The following is a 19979-nucleotide window of genomic DNA, read 5'->3' on the forward strand; positions in this document are numbered from 1 at the left end:
CAGGAGTTAATCAGCCTGGAAGCAACTTAGGAATCTCTTTATGCAGATGGGTTGTGTAGTCTCCTTCCTAGCGCTTATCTGAGGTACTTGCAGTACTGAGTTACACTGAAGTTCCCCTTGCTTGCTCTCTTTTAGAACTCCCCTTGTATGGCAGACAGCCGTAGCCTCCTTCTTCTCTGGCTCACATTCGTTGCTGCTGTGCCTCCGAGTCTTATGTGGGAACAGAGCATTTACAGCCTCCTGTTCCTCCGGTTTCTGTTTCCGGAACATCAGCATCCATACAACCTTGGAGACCAGAATCCCGTCCATGCGCTACAGCTAGAAGTGAGCCTGAATTCCGCTCAATCCTCCAGCTCATCTCTCCCACATCCACACACTTCGCCTTCTCCACACGAACTCACTAACTTCCCTTTCCTGGCCACAGAGAGCAGCTCCTCAGCAGTTTGGGTTCAGAGCTCACTCTGCTGGCCTGGAGTGGGAACTGTGCTGTGTGCTGGATTTACCTGACAGAGAGTTCCTTCATTGCTTCCAAGCAAGACATCACACTCCCTAGGAAGAAGGTAATGCCACTGTGGCGACCATACTCCTGGGGGTGCCACAGAAGCACTCGGCTGAGTGGTTCTGTTCTGAATTTAGACGTTGGGCAGCTGAGATTTCTTGGAGTGATGCCGCCCTTTGGGGGTTCCGTAGAGGCCTGTGTGAACGTCTGAAGGATGCCCTGGCACTTCATCCACCACCTGACTCCCTGGAGGATGCATGACCCAAGCGGTTTGTATGGATCGCAGACTGCGGTCAAGAGGCGTTATACAACTCAAAACATCGTTATTCTCCAGTCGAGGTGATACCTGGACTCCTCCTGTGGCTATGGAGGTGAGTGCTGTCACCTGTGAGGAGAAGGAAAGAAGACGCCGCCAGGAGAAGCAGTTGTGCTTCTATTGTGGGGAATCTGGATATTGGAAGAAGGACTGCCCTTCCTGTCCGTCGTCCTCCAAGGTGGCGGGAAATGACTAAGTCTGGGTAGTAGTCGAGGAGGCTACAAAGACAATCAGGTACACTTTTCCTCACTTGCAAAAATTTTGCTTCAGTTGGAACTGGAACTTGATGATGGTCCTGTTCAGACTACCACCTTTGTTGACTGTGGTTCTGTTGTTAACCTGATTGATACCCATATTATGACTCTTAATAAGATAGGGACAGTCAGCAGGATCCTGTTAAACTTGTGACAATTGACTCGTCCCTTCTTACCCAGGATGGTATCTGTTTCAGGTCTGAACTTTTTTCTCTGAAAGTGGGTCCCACTCATGTGGAAAAACTAAGTTGTCTTGTGTTAGATAACTTGCCTGTGGGACTGGTACTGGGGATGCCTTTGCTTCAACGCCATAATCCTACCATTGATTGGGTAATGGGGGAGCTCACTCAATGGGGATGCAAGGATAAATGTTGTAACCTGAGACCTCTTGTTAACTCTGTTAAATCCGTATCTGTGTCATCTGTCGGTCTGGAAGGTATTACGGAATACCTGAAGGATTTCGAAGATGTGTTTTCCGAAAGCAAGGCTGAGGTGCTGTCACCACATAGACCATACGATTGTGCCATTGATTTACTACCTGGAGCCAAGTTACCTAAGGCTCGGTTGTTCAATTTGTCTGGGCCAGAGTGCCAAGCCGTGAAGGAGTACATAGCTGAGAGTCTCCGCAAAGGGCATATCAGGCCTTCTGTTTCACCCGTGGCAGCAGGGTTCTTCTTCTTTGAAGAAGAAAGATGGTGGTTTGCGGCCGTGCCTTGACTTTCGGGAACTTAACAAGATAACGGTTCGGAACACTTACCCGCTTCCCCTCATCCCTGACTTAAGGCCCCGTCACACACAGCGATCTTGCTAGCGAGATCGCTGATTTTGTGACACATCAGCGATCTCTCCAGCAAGATCGCTGTGTGTGACGGGGATCAGCGACCGACCCCCCTGCTGGTTATCGCTGATCGTCGTTGAATGTCCCGGGCCATTTTTTGAACGCTGGTTTCTAATGTAAACGTCAGGTAACTAGGAGCCCCGCGGCTCTTGGATACCCGCTGTTTACCTTGGAAATGAGCGTGCACGCTGGTTTCCAGGGTAAACAGCGGGTATCTAGGAGCCGTGGGGCTACTAAAAAGAGAAGCAAAATGGATTTTGGATTGTGATGCACAAGTTCCCCTTGGCCTCAATGATAGATTTAATATGTGTGGCTTTGATCTATGTTATATTTCTTTTAATCTTATATATTAATCATCTCACTGTACTCACTTTACATGTTTTGCACTTCTCAGTTAACCATTCCCTAACCCTTGTTAAAACGAAGTGGTGTATCCACCTGACAAGCATGGACCGGCAGAAGTGCTAAGCAAGTGCGAAACGGCCGTAGTCCGTCAGGCTCTCTCCTCTGTATAGCTCCCTGCTACCTGCACGCCGCACTCTAATATGGTCTGATGTCACGTTTCACCATGGAATAAACTTGCAAGAAGGATCTGGGTGACAATTCTTTCAATTCCTTATGATTACTGTTATACGTATACACAATGGTGATGAATGGAAGCCCGCATTCAATACACGGGAGGGTCATATTGAAAATTTGGTGATGCCATTCAGATTAAACAATGCTCCGGCAGTCTTTGAAAATTTCATTTTTTTTCTCCCCGATGGGTAGATTTGCGGTAGTTTACCTGGATGATATATTGAGTTACTCACGTCCTCTGCAGGAGCATCATGAGCATGTCAGACAGCTGGAGTGGGAAAAACATTACCCAGCAATCCCTTTTTGACATTTTGAAGACTTCCATCGTTGAAAAATGTCCTAGCACCCAGAAACATAGAAGAGAAGAAGGAAGATTTGCTAAAAATCGCCAGTCTCCCGAATAAAATCATTACATGCAATCTGAAAACTTGCCTCTGTTGTGACTCGATCTGCCATGGTCTCTCTGAATTCACCCTTATTTCTACTGGTGAAATTTTCCTGACCAAAACTCCCATGTCATGTTCCACCAGTTATGTTATATATGTGATTATATGCTCATACCAGAAATTATATGTGGGAAGGACGACCCAACCCCTCCACAAAAGGCTGAACTCACACCGTTCCAATACTCCATAGGGTTTTCTCCAACATGGGCTTTCACGTCACTGCACCATCAAACACAAGAAAGATTCCACACAACTGAGAATATTCCCCACAGAGGAGATTCCCCCACAGGGTCAGAATCGCATTGGACAACTACATCGGGAAGAAATCTTCTGGATTTATAAACTAAACCCCCTTACTCCAAATGGCCACAGTGAGATTACAGATGTTACAGAGCCTCCTGCTGCACCAACCTGGGATAAGTCAGATCATCGCCGGATCCCCGAACTCCTCCTGTGACCCGGCTCCACCAGCGCTGCCGATTCCCCCCCTCCCGGGTTTACTGAATTCAGACTGTGGGACAGACCCCCATTTGACACATTAACTTTTGCCTTATTTTCCTCCTGAAACTTTGGGGTGCGTCTTATGGCCCGGTGCGGCTTATAGTCCGAAAGATACAGTATATTTTTATTCATTCTTTTAGGTGACCTCACTTCATTCATAGGCACTTTATAATATAATTATTGTATGTAAGTGTGTTCTGTTTTCTCATGAACTATAATTTACCTTTGTGTGACAGACTTTCTCATGAACTTTGACATTTTGTGATTTGTTGGCGTTTTTTCATTCCAAAGACATACTGATAGGGAATTTAGATTGTGAGCCCCATCGGGGACAGCGATGATAATGTGTGCAAACTGTAAAGCGCTGCGGAATATAAGTAAATAAACGTTTTTAATGAAAATCTCCATCTCCGATCGTCTCCATCAGCAGCGCAGGTACAGACACATTATACCCGGATCAGCTCTTCTGCTCGGTCTTTGGCCCCGGGTCCGGCAGCAGCTGATTTATGCATTGAGCATGGTGTAAAGGCGCCGCTCCATCAGGTGAGTGTAATACTCCCCTACTCTCATTACATCTGGTTATCAGGTAAGACCCTATTTTTCACTTGTTTGTTCCTCAGTTTCTCGACTACAAGAAATCTCTGTAACACTTTCAGGTCACTTGGCTAAAACCAATGAAGGGACTGCTGGGACCGTAACGGGGTCCATCTGAAACCCCAATGCAGAAGCCACATGTCCTGAGAACTGGACCTGCTGGACCACAAATTGTCATTTCTCCAGGTTACCAAATAAATAGTTGTCACGTAGAACCTGGAGACCCTGTCTGACATGCTCAGCATGCTCCTCCAGAGGACGCGAGTAACTCACTATATCATCCAGGAAAATTACCACAAATCTACCAATCAGTGACAAAAATATAATTACTGACATTGTCACAGACTGCCGGAGCATTGGTGACCCCGAATGGCGGCATCAGGTTGGGTTTTCTTACAGCGAATATTGGATTTATGTTGGGGCCCCCTGTCCCTGACAGCCGGTGTCGTTTCCCCTACAGAGGCTAATCCACAAGGACACTGAGGAGCGAGACTCGGGCGAGTTTCTCCCAAGTGTGACCCCGGCCTCAGCCGGACTCTGGAAGGGGGGAAATAACCGAGATTTGGGGATTTTAGCTCCTGGTGTGGAGTCGATAGCACAATCATATGCCGCCATATAGTAGACGGCCGGTAACTGGTGAGAATTCCCTCCTGTGTGGGGTCTATTTCCCTCCAGAGAAATCACACGTTACATTCCACACATAACACTGTGCAGAGAAGGCGGCGCGGGGTAATTGTGCCAGTAATGAGGGGCAAATAATGGCGGGAATGTCACTGACTGAGGAGAAGGCTCCATAGAGCGTCTTCACTCCGGAGATCATGTGACCCCTGACTCCTCCCCTCCTGTGACCTCATCACAGGTCCTGTGCACAGAGCAGCCATATATGTGGAGTACGGCTCTGCAGGTTAGTGATGGGCAGTCCGGCTCTTCTGGCTCCTTTCCCCACTTTTCTCCCTCCTGTCCCTTCACTATAAAGCCTGGGCCTCATTATACAGCTGTACAGGGGTCTAGTGAAGGCTTTTTAGCCCTTTCCTCAGACTGTAGCTCCTGAGAACAGACCCTCACTCCTGTCCCTTCACTATAAAGCCTGGGCCTCATTATACAGCTGTACAGGGGTCTAGTGAAGGCTTTTTAGCCCTTTCCTCAGACTGTAGCTCCTGGGGACCCTCACTCCTGTCCCTTCACTATAAAGCCTGGGCCTCATTATACAGCTGAACAGGGGTCTAGTGAAGGCTTTTTAACCCTTTCCTCACACTGTAGCTCCTGGAAACAGACCCTCACTCCTGTCCCTTCACTATAAAGCCTGGGCCTCATTATACAGCTGAACAGGGGTGTAGTGAAGGCTTTTTAGCCCTTTCTTCAGACTGTAGCTCCTGTAAACAGACCCTCACTCCTGTCCCTTCACTATAAAGCCTGGGCCTCATTATACAGCTGAACAGGGGTGTAGTGAAGGCTTTTTAGCCCTTTCCTCAGACTGTAGCTCCTGAGAACAGACCCTCACTCCTGTCCCTTCACTATAAAGCCTGGGCCTCATTATACAGCTGTACAGGGATCTAGTGAAGGCTTTTTAGCCCTTTCCTCAGACTGTAGCACCTGGGATCAGGCCCTCACTCTTGTCCCTTCACTATAAAGCCTGGGCCTCATTATACAGCTGTACAGGGGTCTAGTGAAGGCTTTTTAGCCCTTTCCTCAGACTGTAGCTCCTGAGAACAGACCCTCACTCCTGTCCCTTCACTATAAAGCCTGGGCCTCATTATACAGCTGTACAGGGGTCTAGTGAAGGCTTTTTAGCCCTTTCCTCAGACTGTAGCTCCTGGGAACAGGCCCTCACTCCTGTCCCTTCACTATAAAGCCTGGGCCTCATTATACAGCTGTACAGGGGTCTAATGAAGGCTTTTTAGCCCTTTCCTCAGTCTGTAGCTCCTGGGAACAAGCCCTCACTCCTGTCCCTTCACTATAAAGCCTGGGCCTCATTATACAGCTGTACAGGGGTGTAGTGAAGGCGTTTTAGCCCTTTCCTCAGACTGTAGCTCCTGGTCACCATGTGATCTCACCTTAATCCTAACAAGCTAATTAAGGTGTGAAATCTTGGTCAAAATTATCTCAGTACACAAATCTCCAAGGGTGCCCAAAGTTTTGCATCGCCTCTTTTTCCAGTTATGAAATTGTAAAAAAGTCTATATATATATTTTATAATTATTACTTTTGCCTAAAATGCAAAGGCCATGTGTCATCTTAGAGGTTCGGCCTTTTAGAGATCATTTCATCTTCATCTTACTACTGCTCACAATAACAGTCATTTTGACCCGGGGCGCCCACACTTTTACATGCCGCTGTCAATGCTTCGTCCCGCTGGTGCTCAATATTTAATAGGGTCTCGCTATTAAACTTAATGAAAAGTTCGGTGAATTTCTTTGAGCTGTTATTACTAGAGATGAGCGAATATCGTCGGAGAAGTTGTTATTGGCTAATATCGCTTACCGAATAGCTGCATCGGGACCCCGGATCCCTGGAGCGCTCCCGATAATCAGCTGCATGTGTCGCCCTCCATGCAGGTGCTGTGACTATCACACAGCGCGACACACGCAGCTGATTATCCGGAGCGCTCCAGCACACTGAGTCCTGCACACACTGAGGCCCCTGATCATGTGACCCCTGACTCCTCCCCTCCTGTGACCTCATCACAGGTCCTGTGCACAGAGCAGTCATATAAGTGGTGGACACTCCTGGATCTTCTGCTTTCTGGGCCGGTTCCTCCTGTGAGTCCTATTAACCCTTTCACTCGCTGTATTCTTTCTGACAGGACAATATCTGAATTCGGATAGTGTGACAGGAATTTCAGCAATGTGGAAGGAAAAAATGACAATTTTACTTTATTTCCTCACAAAAATGTGACTTTAGCCCCAAAATTGTCAGCGTAACAAATCCTTATTTCCCCACTGTAGTTTGTAGACTCCATATACAGATCCCTTAAGTGTGAAAAGAGCTGAATTCCCCACTTAAGTTATTGCATTTTGGAAATTGCCCCCACTGGGAATTTATCTCCAGGTAAAGGCACAATTGTGTCTCCATGGGGGTTGTGCTCACAGCCCAACATCGTGTGGCCTCCAAAGAAATGCCACCCCGCACCATTACTGACCACTGCCAAACCGGTCATGCTGAAGGATGTTGCAGGCAGCAGATCGCTCTCCACGGCGTCTCCAGACTCTGTCACGGCTGTCACATGTGCTCAGTGTGAACCTGCTTCCATCTGTGAAGAGCACAGGGCGCCAGTGGAGAATTTGCCAATCCTGGTATTTTGTGGCAAATGCCAAGCGTCCTGTACGGTGTTGGGCTGTGAGCACAACTCCCATCTGTGGAGGTCGGGCCCTCAGACCATCCTCATGGAGTAGGTTTCTAACGGTTTGTGCAGACACATGAACATTTGTGGCCTGCTGGAGATCATTTTGCAGGTCTCTGGCAGTGCTCCTCCTGTTCCTCCTTGCACAAAGGTGGAGGTAGTGGTCCTGCTGCTGGGTTGTTGCCCTCCTACGACCCCCTCCACATCTCCTGGTGTACTGGCCCGTCTCCTGGTAGCACCTCCAGCCTCTAGACACTACGCTGACAGACACAGTAAACCTTCTTGCCACAGCTCACATTGATGTGCCATCCTGGATGAGCTGCACTACCTGAGCCACTTGTGTTGGTTGTAGAGTCCGTCTAATGCTACCACGAGTGTGAAAGCACAACCAACATTCAAAAGTGACCAAAACATCAGCCAGAAACATTGGTACTGAGATGTGGTCTGTGGTCCCCACCTGCAGAACCACTCCTTTATTGAGGGTGTATTGATAATTGCCAATAATTTCCATCTGTTGCCTATTCCATTTGTACAACAGCATGTGAAATTGATGGTCAATCAGTGTTGCTTCCTAAGTGGACAGTTTGATTTCACAGAAGTTTGATTTACTTGGAGTTATATTCTGTTGTTTAAGTGTTTCCTTTATTTTTTTGAACAGTGTATATAGATAGATAGTTTTTCTTTACGTTGGAGGGCCCAATTCCAGCTATTGCTGTGGGACCTGTGATTTCTATCTACTCCACTGTGTACAGGATAATAGAGTATAATAAAGTAGTTATGGACGTGACGTAACTAACATTGTGCAGTGACTCTGCTTTCCATATAGTGATGGATATTTCTTGTTGCTGAAACTGTGATATTTTTTCCACTTTAAACCTTTTTAAACCCCTCTGATCAGTGCGATCATACAACATACAAGCCTCTGATGGCTCCGGTGATGCCCTGTACTCCTGTAGTGCCGTGTGTCATCACTGCCTGTCAGTGTAATACTAACGGCCCCATACACATGAGATCAGAGTTGGCTGAACGGACATTTGGCAGACGGCGATCTCTCCCGACTCCCCCATACACACAAATATTCCAGCTTTCCTGTGGTCTGTATGACAGAGTCGCCTCCAGACTCCTCTAGAGGAGGATTATCTACTGCAGGGGTGGGGGACATCCGGCCTGCGGGCCGTATACGGCCCGCCATATCATTTTGTGCAGCCCAGAGCCGCTTTCCCCACTTTCCCTATTTTTTGGCCGCGGGTCCTTTAAGAATTGCGCGCGGTATCTTGCCGTGCTTTTCCCATCAGTGGGGACTCGGGAGACTCCTGCTGTGCGGCTCCAGGAGAGGGAGAGTTATAATCCTGCTGCAGCAATAGACGAGGGGGCTGCATTGTCAGCGAGCCTGCACCAGGGAGACGCCGGACTCCGTGCACAGGCTCCATCCACTGCTGAGCAAGATAGCAGAGCTGAAAGTGTCACGTCCTCCTGTGCGGCTGCAGTGTGCAAGGTAATCACGATACCTCAGGCCCCATGTACCCCCATGTGCTGTATACCTCAGGCTCCATGTACCTCCATGTACTGTATACTTCAGGCCCCATGTACTACCCATGTACTGTATACCTCAGGCTCCATGTACCCCCCCTGTGCTGTATACCTCAGGCTCCATGTACCCCCCATGTGCTGTATACCTCAGGCACCATGTACCCCCCATGTGCTGTATACCTCAGGCTCCATGTACCACCCATGTGCTGTATACCTCGTCTCCATGTACCTCCCATGTGCTGTATTCCTCAGGCTCCATGTACCCCCCCATGTGCTGTATACCTCAGGCTCCATTTACCACCCATGTGCTGTATACCTCAGGCTCCATGTACCCCCCATGTGCTATATACCTCAGGCTCCATGTATCCCCCATGTGCTGTATACCTCAGGCTCCATGTACCACCCATGTGCTGTATACCTCAGGCTCCATGTACCCCCATGTGCTGTATACATCAGGCTCCATGTACCCCCTGTGCTGTATATCTCAGGCTCCATGTACCCCCCATGTGCTGTATACCTCAGGCTCCATGTACCACCCATGTGCTGTATACCTCAGTCTCCATGTACCCCCCATGTGCTGTATACCTCAGGCTCCATGTACCACCCATGTGCTGTATACCTCAGGCTCCATGTACCACCCATGTGCTGTATACCTCAGGCTCCATGTACCACCCATGTGCTGTATACCTCAGGCTCCATGTACCCCCCATGTGCTGTATACCTCAGGCTCCATGTACCCCCCATGTGCTGTATACCTCAGGCTCCATGTACCACCCATGTGCTGTATACCCCAGGCTCCATGTACCCCCCTGTGCTGTATACCTCAGGCTCCATTTACCACCCATGTGCTGTATACCTCAGGCTCCATGTACCCCCCATGTGCTGTATACCTCAGGCTCCATGTACCCCCCTGTGCTGTATACCTCAGGCTCCATGTACCCCCCTGTGCTGTATACCTCAGGCTCCATTTACCACCCATGTGCTGTATACCTCAGGCTCCATGTACCCCCCATGTGCTGTATACCTCAGGCTCCATGTACCCACCTGTGCTGTATACCTCAGGCTCCATTTACCACCCATGTGCTGTATACCTCAGGCTCCATGTACCACCCATGTGCTGTATACCTCAGTCTCCATGTACCCCCCCATGTGCTGTATACCTCAGGCTCCATGTACCCTCCATGTGCTGTATACCTCAGGCTCCATGTACCCCCCATGAGCTGTATACCTCAGGCTCCATGTACCCCCATGTGCTGTATACGTCAGGCTCCATGTACCACCCATGTGCTGTATACCTCAGGCTCCATATACCCCCCATGAGCTGTATACCTCAGGCTCCATGTACCCCCATGTGCTGTATACGTCAGGCTCCATGTACCCCCCATGTGCTGTATACCTCAGGCTCCATGTACCCCCCATGTGCTGTATACCTCATGCTCCATGTACCACCCATGTGCTGTATACCCCAGGCTCCATGTACCCCCCTGTGCTGTATACCTCAGGCTCCATTTACCACCCATGTGCTGTATACCTCAGGCTCCATGTACCCCCCATGTGCTGTATACCTCAGGCTCCATGTACCCCCCTGTGCTGTATACCTCAGGCTCCATGTACCCCCCTGTGCTGTATACCTCAGGCTCCATTTACCACCCATGTGCTGTATACCTCAGGCTCCATGTACCCCCCATGTGCTGTATACCTCAGGCTCCATGTACCCCCCTGTGCTGTATACCTCAGGCTCCATGTACCCCCCTGTGCTGTATACCTCAGGCTCCATTTACCACCCATGTGCTGTATACCTCAGGCTCCATGTACCCCCCATGTGCTGTATACCTCAGGCTCCATGTACCCCCCTGTGCTGTATACCTCAGGCTCCATTTACCACCCATGTGCTGTATACCTCAGGCTCCATGTACCACCCATGTGCTGTATACCTCAGGCTCAATGTACCCCCCCATGTGCTGTATACTTCAGGCACCATGTACCCTCCATGTGCTGTATACTTCAGGCTCCATTTACCACCCATGTGCTGTATACCTCAGGCTCCATGTACCCCCCATGTGCTGTATACCCCAGGCCCCATGTACCACCCATGTTCTGTATACCTCAAGCCCCATAAATGGGGTTACCGTAATGAGCAGGTTAGTAGCGCTCTGAACCTGCCTGGCTCCTGCATATAAAACCCCACTGCTGGGAGGAAATGAACTCTAAAGGCCCCGTCACACACAGCGAGATCGCTGATTTTGTGACGCCACAGAGATCTCGCCAGCGACATCGCTGTGTGTGACATGCATCAGCGACCAGCCCCCCCGCCGGGTATCGCTGATTGTGCTCGAATGTCCTGGGCCATTTTTTGATCATTGGTCTCCCACTGGCCAGCGCGCATCGCTGCATGTGACAGCGAGAGACCAACGATCAACGACGCTGGGAGCTGGTATCCAAGATATATAGATACCCGCTGTTTACCTTGGATACCAGCTTACTAATGTTTAAGACAGTTATTAATGAGTGATGAGCGAGTATAGTCGTTGCTCGGGCTTTCCTGAGCATGCTCGGGTGTCCGAGTATTTTGACATGCTCGGAGATTTTAGTTTTCGTCGCCTCAGCTGCATGATTTATGGCTGCTGGACAGCCTGTATACATGTGAGGAATGCCTGTTTGTTAAGGAATCCCCACATGTATTCAGCCTGTCCAGCAGCCGCAAATCATGCAAATGTGTCGACAGAAACTAAATTTCCGAGCACGCCAAAAAACTCAGAGGACACCCGAGCATGCTCGGGAAAACCCAAGCAACAAGTATACTCGCTCATCATTATTAATGAATTTATACGACCCCGAACGCTATTATAAAATTCCAAATGGCCCTTGGCACAAAAAAGGTTCCCCACCCCGATCTACAGGAAGAACAAACGGATTATCCTCTGAAATTCAGGATGCCGGATCCTTCTCTGCCCTGACATCACCTGTCGGGAGGCCCCCAAATACATTTTATTGTCGGTCAAACGCTCCGAAATCAGTGCTTTCATGGAACTTTAGTCTAATGTGTATGTGTCAGGGGTGCTTCAGTGGCACCGCCACCTCAAGTAACAAGGACACAGATAGCGTGCACGTGAAGGACTCTTACCCGCAGCCACAGGAGTCTTGGCGTCTAACGTGGGTAGGAGCAGAGTAGCTTGAGGACCTGTGGGAGGTGGAGCAACGATGAAGAGCTAGGTTGTGACCGCAGGGAGCGGGGCTTAGCGTCCTACTGCTGCAGATGATGTAGTATACTCGCTACAGGAATACTGAAGTAGAGGAGAGGGGAACTCAGGTCAGGCAAGCCAGGAGGTCATACACAGGGCGGGCAGCGAGGTACAGGAGGGATAATCACAGAAAGGTCAATACGTAGCCGGGGTCATACACAGAGCGGGCAGCGAGGTACAGGAGGGATAATCACAGAAAGGTCAATACGTAGCCGGGGTCATACACAGAGCGGGCAGCGAGGTACAGGAGGGATAATCACAGAAAGGTCAATACGTAGCCAGGGGTCATACACAGGGCGGGCATAGAGGTACAGGAGGGATAATCACAGAAAGGTCAATACGTAGCCAGGGGTCATACACAGAGCGGGCAGCGAGGTACAGGAGGGATAATCACAGAAAGGTCAATACGTAGCCGGGGTCATACACAGGGCGGGCAGCACGGTACAGGAGGGATAATCACAGAAAGTTCAATACGTAGCCGGGGTCATACACAGAGCGGGCAGCGAGGTACAGGAGGGATAATCACAGAAAGGTCAATACGTAGCCCGGGTCATACACAGAGCGGGCAGCGAGGTACAGGAGGGATAATCACAGAAAGGTCAATACGTAGCCGGGGTCATACACAGAGCGGGCAGCGAGGTACAGGAGGGATAATCACAGAAAGGTCAATGCGTAGCCGGGGTCATACACAGAGCGGGCAGCGAGGTACAGGAGGGATAATCACAGAAAGGTCAATACGTAGCCGGGGGTCATACACAGAGCGGGCAGCGAGGTACAGGAGGGATAATCACAGAAAGGTCAATGCGTAGCCAGGGGTCATACACAGAGCGGGCAGCGAGGTACAGGAGGGATAATCACAGAAAGGTCAATACGTAGCCAGGGGTCATACACAGAGCGGGCATAGAGGTACAGGAGGGATAATCACAGAAAGGTCAATGCGTAGCCGGGGTCATACACAGAGCGGGCAGCGAGGTACAGGAGGGATAATCACAGAAAGGTCAATACGTAGCCAGGGGTCATACACAGAGCGGGCAGCGAGGTACAGGAGGGATAATCACAGAAAGGTCAATACGTAGCCAGGGGTCATACACAGAGCGGGCAGCGAGGTACAGGAGGGATAATCACAGAAAGGTCAATACGTAGCCGGGGTCATACACAGAGCGGGCAGCGAGGTACAGGAGGGATAATCACAGAAAGGTCAATACGTAGCCGGGGTCATACACAGAGCGGGCAGCGAGGTACAGGAGGGATAATCACAGAAAGGTCAATACGTAGCCGGGGTCATACACAGGGCGGGCAGCACGGTACAGGAGGGATAATCACAGAAAGTTCAATACGTAGCCGGGGTCATACACAGAGCGGGCAGCGAGGTACAGGAGGGATAATCACAGAAAGGTCAATACGTAGCCGGGGTCATACACAGAGCGGGCAGCGAGGTACAGGAGGGATAATCACAGAAAGGTCAATACGTAGCCAGGGGTCATACACAGAGCGGGCATAGAGGTACAGGAGGGATAATCACAGAAAGGTCAATGCGTAGCCGGGGTCATACACAGAGCGGGCAGCGAGGTACAGGAGGGATAATCACAGAAAGGTCAATACGTAGCCAGGGGTCATACACAGAGCGGGCAGCGAGGTACAGGAGGGATAATCACAGAAAGGTCAATACGTAGCCAGGGGTCATACACAGAGCGGGCAGCGAGGTACAGGAGGGATAATCACAGAAAGGTCAATACGTAGCCAGGGGTCATACACAGAGCGGGCATAGAGGTACAGGAGGGATAATCACAGAAAGGTCAATACGTAGCCGGGGTCATACACAGGGCGTGCAGCGAGGTACAGGAGGGATAATCACAGAAAGGTCAATACGTAGCCGGGGTCATACACAGAGCGGGCAGCGAGGTACAGGAGGGATAATCACAGAAAGGTCAATACGTAGCCAGGGGTCATACACAGAGCGGGCAGCGAGGTACAGAGTCAGAATACAAGAGACGTTAACCGTGACAGGACCAAGTCAAACACCAAGCAAGCATACGAAGACAGGCATGAAGCACAGACAGAACAGGGTCAGACACACTCAGCCAGGAGTATAAAGGACAGGGGACGGCTCCTCCATGAGGCTATAAGAACCCTCCCCAGATCCGCAGAGAGGCTTCCCAGATTAACCTCTGCACCGCTTAACCTGGAGCCTCAGTAAACCATGACAGTATGGGGGCGTTATAAGGTAACTTATTGGACGCTGCCTCTGGCCCGGCCTAATAGACCTTCATACATTGCAGCCCAGACCCCATTATTAGGCATGTAAGTATCGGAGTAACTAGGCCGCCCCATACTATCGAGTACTTGGAGGCGGGGGGCATTCAGCCAAACTCTGTCACACCTTCTTAGATGCCATGTTTGCTTCTCACAGCAGCAAGTGGTTAAACTGTCAGGGTTTTTGTTGCAGCCTCACCTGTGCCGTCCCTGCGGTGTACATCTATGTTCTGGGGACCAAAAAGATTCATTTCTTTTTAATAAATGTTTAACATGTGAAAAAGTATAAAATGTGTCTTCTGCTTTTTTCTTAATTTTTTCTTCTTACAAGAATTATTGGAGCCAATTTTCTTTAGAAACATTTTAATATCGGCTTTTTCTGGAGTTTTTCTTGTAATATAGGAAAGCCTAAGGCCAGAAATAATCCCCATAAATCACTGTACATGGAGACTTTGGGATCAGATCATTTCTGTCCGTTGTGTTTGTGGAAACAAAAAGTCTTTTCTAAAAGCCTCAAACGTCTGTGTGTGACTCAGAGCTGAGATCTAACGTGAGAGAAGATTCCAGTGCGGGGAAGACGGGAAACCTTCATATAGACGGCCGGTGGGGATGGAGGCAGTGACCGACACTGGCCAAATCTGTCTCTAGAGCCGCAGTAGAAGATGAAGATGTCGTCCTCATCATGAAGGAGTTATTTCTCATGTCGCGTGTAATGAATATCTCCTGCAGTATTACTAATGCCGATTCCAGTGTCGGTAATGAGAGGAGAATTAGCGTTATGGAAGATGAGTCTATGAGGAACGTGTTCAGCTGCCGACTCCGAGGAGGAAACTGCTTGTTGTCTGTGGCCTAAATATATAGGTTTTATTAGTAGATGTCAGGGGAGAAAACTAAACCCTGTAAGATAATAAATCTCCTCATATGTTTCCCTTATTATCTCCAGTAATTGTATTATTACACAGGATTCTTATGATGTTACATCGGATCATCTTCTTCTCATTCAGGTCTCTACAATATCGGATCCTCTCAGTGAAGATCTTCTACAGAAGAGAATTTTCCTGATTTACCCATCAAAGATGGATATGGACAGAGACAAGATGGCGGAGAGGATGTTACACCTCACCCTAGAGATCCTCTTCCGTCTCACTGGAGAGGTGAGAGATTCTGATGACGTCACATTACATCATTCTTATCTATGGGAATAACAGATGGACAGAACTGGAGAGGTGAGGACTCTGGAAATGTCTGTAGTGAGATTTATTAATGTGTCTCTCCATAACCAGGATTACACAGTGGTGAAGAAGACCTCTAGTGATCGCTGTCAGGACCCTGTGTCTGAGGGATGGGGAAGACCCCTGAGCCCAATCACGGGGCCTCCACCTCACCCCCTGATCCATGAGGACATCAATGACCAGAAGATCCTAGAACTCACCTACAAGATGATTGAGCTGCTGACTGGAGAGGTGACACTGCTGGGAATGCTGGGACATTATACAGTAACGCTATGAAGGGATCGGGGGGATGACGGTATCATTGTATGTGTCAGGTTCCTATAAGGTGTCAGGATGTCGCTGTCTATTTCTCCATGGAGGAGTGGGAGTATTTAGAAGGACACAAAGATCTGTACAAGAACGTCATAATGGAGGTTCCCCAGCCCCTCACATCACCAGGTAATAGACAGGACTAAATACACACGGCCTATAATTATCTGTATGTAGAGAATGAATTCAGTCCCTGTATGTGTTTCCTCCAGATCTATCCAGTAAGAGGACAACACCAGAGAGATGTCCCCGTCCTCTTCTTCCACAGGACTGTAACCAAGAAGATCCCAGTGCTCCTCAGGATCATCAGGTAGATGGAGAGAAGGTGTCAGGAGATCTCCCCTATGATGTGTAGACGGCTGTGAAGGTCTTGTGCTCAGTCTTGCTTTATCCACCAGTATTATATGTTTTATACTTGTGTAATGAGAGCGGTGGAGATGGCAGAATTAGAGCTGACACCAGTTACCGGAGGTAAACTTTTTACCTCCGATCACAAGTGAGTGGTCACGCTATCTTCTGACAGCGCAGGAACCCCGACTCTGTGACCGGCGGGGATGATTTTACCGCCGATCAGAAGCGCTACGTCGGTGTTTACCACACTGTCACACAGCGTGGGAAACCCCAGCTTTTGTGCTGTGCATGGTTGGCTATGTTCTGCGATTAAATCGGTGAATATTGCAAATTCAGCAAACGTGAGCCAAACCCAACATTGAAATATTCGCTCATCTCTCGCCATAGTACTGTGTGAGGTGCTGTGGGGGCGTCATACTGTGTGGGAGACCTCATACTGAGCTACATGGCCACACAGGAGAACAATTTCCTTGTGATGAGTCAGATAGAAAGTGAGAAATCCAGGCCTTTGGTCAATCTGATTGCCGTCCTCCTGAATTGATATGGTGTTGTGTGCCAGGAGGGAGACATCGGATAGTACGTTCTGAGGGAAAGCAAAGATATAATGGCAGTAAAGGTACTGTCACACTTAGCGATGCACCAGCGATCCCAACCAGCGATATGACGCGGTCAGGATCGCTGGTGCATCGCTAAGTGGTCGCTAGTGAGCTGCCACACAGGCAGATCTCACCAGCGACATCGCTAGGGACGGGGGTCGCTACTTACCTGTCAGACGCGGTGGTCCTGCGTCCTCCCGCCCGGCTCCACGCTCGTCGCTCGTCTCTCCACAGGAAGCTGACGACGAGAAACAATCCAGGACGTTCTCGCGCGATCAGCGATAACCAGCGGGGGAGCGGTCAGAGGTAAGTATCAGACACAGTGATATCGCTAGCAATATCGCTATAACGTCACAAGTTATAGCGATATTGCTAGCGATATCGCTTAGTGTGACAGTACCTTAAGAATTCGGATTCCAGGCAGGGAGCATAGCGGAGACACAGAGCAGGAAGAGGTCATTAGCTCAGTTTTGCTGCACTATTGTGGCTTATAACAAAAGTTATGTACTGCCGCATGTCACCGGAAAGTTCCTGACTGCATAATGCAGAAGAAGCATTCATAAAGTGTTGTGCCTGCCGTCTGATGTATATACTTCTCATCAAGGTCTTGTTAAGTGAAGGAAAGTCTAGTTTTGAACTTTGGTCTCCCTCATTCGTCTCCATACCATCTGGTCTGGGCCTGCAACGACAGCAGCAATCTGCGGAGTCGGGAGATTGGACTCTGCCAAATATATATATAAGTTGAAGAGCCTGGTGTTGCCCCGCCATAGTAACTAACTATGGTTAGTTATAGCAAATTATAATGATTATCCTCCATCCCATAGTCCAGTGCCCATATACCCATCACACATCCTCCATCCCATAGTCCAGTTCCCATATACCCATCACACATCCTCCATCCCATAGTCCAGTTCCCATATACCCATCATACATATCCTCCATCCCATAGTCCAGTGCCCATATACCCATCACACATCCTCCATCCCATAGTCCAGTGCCCATATACCCGTCATACATATCCTCCATCCCATAGTCCAGTGCCCATATACCCGTCATACATATCCTCCATCCCATAGTCCAGTGCCCATATACCCATCACACATCCTCCATCCCATAGTCCAGTTCCCATATACCCATCATACATATCCTCCATCCCATAGTCCAGTTCCCATATACCCATCACACATCCTCCATCCCATAGTCCAGTGCCCATATACCCATCACACATCCTCCATCCCATAGTCCAGTTCCCATATACCCATCATACATATCCTCCATCCCATAGTCCAGTTCCCATATACCCATCACACATCCTCCATCCCATAGTCCAGTTCCCATATACCCATCATACATATCCTCCATCCCATAGTCCAGTTCCCATATACCCATCACACATCCTCCATCCCATAGTCCAGTGCCCATATACCCATCATACATATCCTCCATCCCATAGTCCAGTGCCCATATACCCATCACACATCCTCCATCCCATAGTCCAGTTCCCATATACCCATCATACATATCCTCCATCCCATAGTCCAGTGCCCATATACCCATCACACATCCTCCATCCCATAGTCCAGTGCCCATATACCCATCACACATCCTCCATCCCATAGTCCAGTGCCCATATACCCATCACACATCCTCCATCCCATAGTCCCGTGTCCATATACCCATTACACATAGACTCCATCTCATAGTCCAGTGCCCCTATACCCATCACACATGCTCCATCTTTTAGTCCTGTGCCCATACACCGATCACACATCCTCCATCCCAGAGTCCAATGTCCATATACCCATCATACATATCATCCATCCTATAGTCCAGTGCCCAAATACCCATCACACATCCTCCATCCCATAGTCCCGTGCCCATATACCCATCATACACATCCTCCATCCCATAGTCCAATGCCCATATACCCATCATACATTTCCTCCTGCCCATAGCCCCATGCCCATATACCCATCATACATAGTCCAGTGCCCATATGCCCATCATACATATCCTCCATCCAATAGTTCAGTGCCCATATACCCATCACACATCCTCCATCCCATAGGCCCGTGCCCATATACCCATCACACATCCTCCATCCCATAGTCCCAAGCTGGGTGGCGCTGAGCAGGGAGTTCCTGGAGATGTGCTGTTGTGTAACCTGGCAGTGTTGCTCTGTGTGCGGCCGCTGATGAAACGATTTTCTACGCCGCTAACAATAGAGTGTGGCAGGAATAGAGGAGGTGTTGATTCATTTCTGTTATGTGCTCTCTGCTCCTTTCTGGGGCCAGACAATGGCTGGGAGCTCATGTTCCCGGGGATGCTAGATTTCTCCCACCCGGTCAGTGTCTGCTGAGGTGTTGTGGAGTGGGAAAATTGTTGCTCATAGCAACCAATCACAGCTCAGCTTCTTTTAAACAGCTCTGGTGAAATGAAAGATGCTTAGTGATTGGTTGCTATATGGAGTGGGCGTGGCTTGATACACACACATACATACATACATACATACACTCAGCTTTATATATAGATAAAGGTTTTTTTCTTTACGTTGGAGGACCCAATTCCAGCTATTGCTGTGTGATCTGTGATTTCTATCTACTCCACTGTGTACAGGATAATAGAGTATAATAAAGTAGTTATGGACGTGACGTAACTAAAATTGTGCAGTGACTCTGCTTTCCATATAGTGACAGATATTTCTTGTTGCTGAAACTGTGATATTTTTTTCCACTTTAAACCTTTTTTAAACCCCTCTGATCAGTGCGATCATACAACATGCAAGCCTCTGATGGCTCCGGTGATGCCCTGTACTACTGTAGTGCCGTGTATCATCACTGCCTGTCAGTGTAATACTAACGGCCCCATACACATGAGATCAGAGTTGGCTGAGCGGTCATTTGGCAGACGGCGATCTCTCCCGACTCCCCCATACACACAAATATTCCAGCTTTCCTGTGGTCTGTATGAGAGAGTCGCCTCCAGACTCCTCTAGAGGAGGATTATCTACAGGAAGAACAAACGGATTATCCTCTGAAATTCAGGATGCCGGATCCTTCTCTGCCCTGACATCATCTGTCGGGAGGCCCCCAAATACAT

The 19979-nt window shown here is 49.1% G+C and overlaps 1 pseudogene; it reads left to right on the top strand.

The window, feature by feature from the left end:
* The first annotated feature begins 774 nt into the window (after positions 1-774).
* Positions 775-19979, top strand: part of LOC141075794 (uncharacterized) — a 32072-nt pseudogene continuing 12867 nt past the window's right edge.

Source organism: Dendrobates tinctorius, unplaced genomic scaffold, assembly GCF_039654945.1.
Source record: "Dendrobates tinctorius isolate UK_male_01 unplaced genomic scaffold, ASM3965494v1 ptg000372l, whole genome shotgun sequence".
Taxonomy (NCBI): domain Eukaryota; kingdom Metazoa; phylum Chordata; class Amphibia; order Anura; family Dendrobatidae; genus Dendrobates; species Dendrobates tinctorius.